Genomic DNA, 6,681 nt, shown 5'->3' with positions numbered 1-6,681 from the left:
TAAGTCAAGCGGCATGAGAATCAATCCACAACACAAGAATGGCGGAAAACTAGTCTGATAGTGATCCTCTAACATCACAATCCTTAAATTGTCAATCCCATCTGGGGTGGGACGGTGGGAGTTGGCTGACTAGCTGTACAGCCAGTCAAGCACGACAACGCCCCCTCTCAACCGAGTGGGCGAAGGCCTCATTATTTGCCTTACATTGCCTAACAGTGACATAATGCTTAGGCAATGTAAGGCAAATAATGCTTGGGAGTAAGTCCCCCCTTCGTACTTCAACACTGCCGCTGGGAACATGGGAAATATCCCTGGCTTTAACTTGTTGAGACACTCAGCGATTCGCCTAACATGGGAAATAACCCTGGCTTTCACTTGTTAAGACACTCAGCAATTCGCCTAACATGGGAAATATCCCTGGCTTTCACTTGTTAAGACACTCAGCAATTCGCCTAACATGGGAAATACCCCTGGCTTTCACTTGTTAAGACACTCAGCAATTCGCCTAACATGGGAAATAACCCTGGCTTTCACTTGTTAAGACACTCAGCAATTCGCCTAACATGGGAAATAACCCTGGCTTTCACTTGTTAAGACACTCAGCAATTCGCCTAACATGGGAAATACCCCTGGCTATCACTTGTTAAGACACTCAGCAATTCGCCTAACATGGGAAATAACCCTGGCTATCACTTGTTAAGACACTCAGCAATTCGCCTAACATGGGAAATAACCCTGGCTATCACTTGTTAAGACACTCAGCAATTCGCCTAACATGGGAAATAACCCTGGCTTTCACTTGTTAAGACACTCAGCGATTCGCCTAACATGGGAAATAACCCTGGCTTTCACTTGTTCAGACACTCAGCAATTCGCCTAACATGGGAAATACCCCTGGCTATCACTTGTTAAGACACTCAGCAATTCGCCTAACATGGGAAATAACCCTGGCTATCACTTGTTAAGACACTCAGCAATTCGCCTAACATGGGAAATAACCCTGGCTATCACTTGTTAAGACACTCAGCAATTCGCCTAACATGGGAAATAACCCTGGCTTTCACTTGTTAAGACACTCAGCGATTCGCCTAACATGGGAAATAACCCTGGCTTTCACTTGTTCAGACACTCAGCAATTCGCCTAACATGGGAAATAACCCTGGCTTTCACTTGTTCAGACACTCAGCAATTCGCCTAACATGGGAAATAACCCTGGCTTTCACTTGTTAAGACACTCAGCAATTCGCCTAACTCCAACAGTGGAACCCCCCAGAAAGCCTGCGGTTTGACGACAGCCCCCCCCCCCCCCCCTGCGGTTTGACGACAGCCCCCCCCCCTGCGGTTTGACGACAGCCCCCCCCCCCCCCCCCTGCGGTTTGACGACAGCCCCCCCCCCCCTGCGGTTTGACGACAGCCCCCCCCCCCCTGCGGTTTGACGACAGCCCCCCCCCCCCCCCCCCTGCGGTTTGACGACAGCCCCCCCCCCCTGCGGTTTGACGACAGCCCCCCCCCCCCCCCCTGCGGTTTGACGACAGCTCCCCCCCCCCTGCGGTTTGACGACAGCCCCCCCCCCCCCCCTGCGGTTTGACGACAGCCCCCCACCCCCCCTGCGGTTTGACGACAGCCCCCCCCCCCCCCCCCCACCGCTCAAATACCCTAGTATAAAATGTTCTGTCCATATAAAAGCCTGTACATTTCCCTTCCTTTTAAGACCTGTTCTCAGATTTTGTTTGGTCTTAAAAGGGAGGTTCCACTACAGCAGTGACAGTATCAAAGAGAGTCCCACTTACACCGATACCTTAAAAGGGAGGTTCCACTACAGCAGTGACTGTATCAAAGAGAGTCCCACTTACACCGATACCTTAAAAGGGAGGTTCCACTACAGCAGTGACAGTATCAAAGAGAGTCCCACTTACACCGATACCTTAAAAGGGAGGTTCCACTACAGCAGTGACTGTATCAAAGAGAGTCCCACTTACACCGATACCTTAAAAGGGAGGTTCCACTACAGCAGTGACTGTATCAAAGAGAGTCCCACTTACACCGATACCTTAAAAGGGAGGTTCCACTACAGCAGTGACAATATCAAAGAGAGTCCCACTTACACCGATACCTTAAAAGGGAGGTTCCACTACAGCAGTGACTGTATCAAAGAGAGTCCCACTTACACCGATACCTTAAAAGGGAGGTTCCACTACAGCAGTGACAGTATCAAAGAGAGTCCCACTTACACCGATACCTTAAAAGGGAGGTTCCACTACAGCAGTGACTGTATCAAAGAGAGTCCCACTTACACCGATACCTTAAAAGGGAGGTTCCACTACAGCAGTGACTGTATCAAAGAGAGTCCCACTTACACCGATACCTTAAAAGGGAGGTTCCACTACAGCAGTGACAATATCAAAGAGAGTCCCACTTACACCGATACCTTAAAAGGGAGGTTCCACTACAGCAGTGACTGTATCAAAGAGAGTCCCACTTACACCGATACCTTAAAAGGGGTGTTCCACTACAGCAGTGACTGTATCAAAGAGAGTCCCACTTACACCGAGACCTTAAAAGGGAGGTTCCACTACAGCAGTGACTGTATCAAAGAGAGTCCCACTTACACCGATACCTTAAAAGGGAGGTTCCACTACAGCAGTGACAGTATCAAAGAGAGTCCCACTTACACCGAGACCTTAAAAGGGGGGTTCCACTACAGCAGTGACTGTATCAAAGAGAGTCCCACTTACACCGAGACCTTAAAAGGGAGGTTCCACTACAGCAGTGACAGTATCAAAGAGAGTCCCACTTACACCGATACCTTAAAAGGGAGGTTCCACTAGAGCAGTGACTGTATCAAAGAGAGTCCCACTTACACCGATACCTTAAAAGGGGTGTTCCACTACAGCAGTGACAGTATCAAAGAGAGTCCCACTTACACGAGACCTTAAAAGGGAGGTTCCACTACAGCAGTGACTGTATCAAAGAGAGTCCCACTTACACCGATACCTTAAAAGGGAGGTTCCACTACAGCAGTGACTGTATCAAAGAGAGTCCCACTTACACCGATACCTTAAAAGGGAGGTTCCACTACAGCAGTGACTGTATCAAAGAGAGTCCCACTTACACCGATACCTTAAAAGGGAGGTTCCACTACAGCAGTGACAATATCAAAGAGAGTCCCACTTACACCGATACCTTAAAAGGGGGGTTCCACTACAGCAGTGACTGTATCAAAGAGAGTCCCACTTACACGAGACCTTAAAAGGGAGGTTCCACTACAGCAGTGACAATATCAAAGAGAGTCCCACTTACACCGATACCTTAAAAGGGAGGTTCCACTACAGCAGTGACAGTATCAAAGAGAGTCCCACTTACACGAGACCTTAAAAGGGAGGTTCCACTACAGCAGTGACAATATCAAAGAGAGTCCCACTTACACCGATACCTTAAAAGGGAGGTTCCACTACAGCAGTGACAGTATCAAAGAGAGTCCCACTTACACCGATACCTTAAAAGGGAGGTTCCACTACAGCAGTGACTGTATCAAAGAGAGTCCCACTTACACCGATACCTTAAAAGGGGTGTTCCACTACAGCAGTGACTGTATCAAAGAGAGTCCCACTTACACCGAGACCTTAAAAGGGAGGTTCCACTACAGCAGTGACAGTATCAAAGAGAGTCCCACTTACACCGATACCTTAAAAGGGGTGTTCCACTACAGCAGTGACTGTATCAAAGAGAGTCCCACTTACACCGATACCTTAAAAGGGAGGTTCCACTACAGCAGTTACTGTATCAAAGAGAGTCCCACTTACACCGATACCTTAAAAGGGAGGTTCCACTACAGCAGTGACTGTATCAAAGAGAGTCCCACTTACACCGATACCTTAAAAGGGGTGTTCCACTACAGCAGTGACTGTATCAAAGAGAGTCCCACTTACACCGATACCTTAAAAGGGAGGTTCCACTACAGCAGTGACAGTATCAAAGAGAGTCCCACTTACACCGATACCTTAAAAGGGAGGTTCCACTACAGCAGTGACTGTATCAAAGAGAGTCCCACTTACACCGATACCTTAAAAGGGAGGTTCCACTACAGCAGTGACTGTATCAAAGAGAGTCCCACTTACACCGATACCTTAAAAGGGGTGTTCCACTACAGCAGTGACTGTATCAAAGAGAGTCCCACTTACACCGATACCTTAAAAGGGGTGTTCCACTACAGCAGTGACTGTATCAAAGAGAGTCCCACTTACACCGATACCTTAAAAGGGAGGTTCCACTACAGCAGTGACTGTATCAAAGAGAGTCCCACTTACACCGATACCTTAAAAGGGAGGTTCCACTACAGCAGTGACTGTATCAAAGAGAGTCCCACTTACACCGATACCTTAAAAGGGAGGTTCCACTACAGCAGTGACAGTATCAAAGAGAGTCCCACTTACACCGATACCTTAAAAGGGGGGTTCCACTACAGCAGTGACTATATCAAAGAGAGTCCCACTTACACCGATACCTTAAAAGGGAGGTTCCACTACAGCAGTGACAATATCAAAGAGAGTCCCACTTACACCGATACCTTAAAAGGGAGGTTCCACTACAGCAGTGACTGTATCAAAGAGAGTCCCACTTACACCGATACCTTAAAAGGGAGGTTCCACTACAGCAGTGACAATATCAAAGAGAGTCCCACTTACACCGATACCTTAAAAGGGAGGTTCCACTACAGCAGTGACTGTATCAAAGAGAGTCCCACTTACACCGATACCTTAAAAGGGAGGTTCCACTACAGCAGTGACTGTATCAAAGAGAGTCCCACTTACACCGATACCTTAAAAGGGAGGTTCCACTACAGCAGTGACTGTATCAAAGAGAGTCCCACTTACACCGATACCTTAAAAGGGAGGTTCCACTACAGCAGTGACAGTATCAAAGAGAGTCCCACTTACACCGATACCTTAAAAGGGAGGTTCCACTACAGCAGTGACAATATCAAAGAGAGTCCCACTTACACCGATACCTTAAAAGGGAGGTTCCACTACAGCAGTGACAGTATCAAAGAGAGTCCCACTTACACCGATACCTTAAAAGGGAGGTTCCACTACAGCAGTGACAATATCAAAGAGAGTCCCACTTACACCGATACATTGCTGAATTCCTGTCACTGTGTTACATAATATATCCGGACACATCCCCATGTGTTACATAACGATATCAACATACATGAACTTACAGGAGTAGGATATTGAATAAATCCATTAAAGGCTTACTGTACACTGCCACTGGTAAAGCAAAGGAGTATTATTTACTGGCTGCACTAGGTTAGTACTATAGTAGTAGCTCTGTGATTTACAGGAGATAGTTACATACAATGTATTACATTGTATCTTGCTTGAGCATGTGTTGCCTTTGGCAATGTACAATCTTGCCCTTCTAACAGCTACAACGAGCCAGTTGGTTTCACGGGACATGGCAGGAGTTAACCACTGCATAAACTAAGTTAAGAATTAGGATGCATGTCAGTATTTAACGAAAGTGTTACTGTTAGGTTTTACTATTATCACTTCATTTACATTCAACTTTCTGAAGCGAGGGAGCGACACTGACTTTTCTACCTATGTTAAGACACTGACTTTTCTACCTATGTTAAGACACTGACTTTTCTACCTATGTTAAGACACTGACTTTTCTACCTATGTTAAGACACTGACTTTTCTACCTTTGTTAAGACACTGACTTTTCTACCTTTGTTAAGACACTGACTTTTCTACCTTTGTTAAGACACTGACTTTTCTACCTATGTTAAGACACTGACTTTTCTACGTATGTTAAGACACTGACTTTTCTACCTTTGTTAAGACACTGACTTTTCTACCTTTGTTAAGACACTGACTTTTCTACCTTTGTTAAGACACTGACTTTTCTACCTTTGTTAAGACACTGACTTTTCTACCTATGTTAAGACAATGACTTTTCTACCTATGTTAAGACACTGACTTTTCTACCTATGTTAAGACAATGACTTTTCTACCTTTGTTAAGACACTGACTTTTCTACCTATGTTAAGACACTGACTTTTCTACCTTTGTTAAGACACTGACTTTTCTACCTATGTTAAGACAATGACTTTTCTACCTATGTTAAGACACTGACTTTTCTACCTTTGTTAAGACACTGACTTTTCTACCTTTGTTAAGACACTGACTTTTCTACCTATGTTAAGACACTGACTTTTCTACCTTTGTTAAGACACTGACTTTTCTACCTATGTTAAGACACTGACTTTTCTACCTTTGTTAAGACACTGACTTTTCTACCTTTGTTAAGACACTGACTTTTCTACCTTTGTTAAGACACTGACTTTTCTACCTTTGTTAAGACACTGACTTTTCTACCTATGTTAAGACACTGACTTTTCTACCTTTGTTAAGACACTGACTTTTCTACCTTTGTTAAGACACTGACTTTTCTACCTTTGTTAAGACACTGACTTTTCTACCTTTGTTAAGACACTGACTTTTCTACCTTTGTTAAGACACTGACTTTTCTACCTTTGTTAAGACACTGACTTTTCTACCTTTGTTAAGACACTGACTTTTCTACCTTTGTTAAGACACTGACTTTTCTACCTTTGTTAAGACACTGACTTTTCTACCTTTGTTAAGACACTGACTTTTCTACCTTTGTTAAGAC

The sequence above is a fragment of the Littorina saxatilis genome, linkage group LG12 (genome assembly GCF_037325665.1).
Source record: "Littorina saxatilis isolate snail1 linkage group LG12, US_GU_Lsax_2.0, whole genome shotgun sequence".
NCBI classification, from domain to species: domain Eukaryota; kingdom Metazoa; phylum Mollusca; class Gastropoda; order Littorinimorpha; family Littorinidae; genus Littorina; species Littorina saxatilis.
This window is presented reverse-complemented; position numbering follows the sequence as displayed.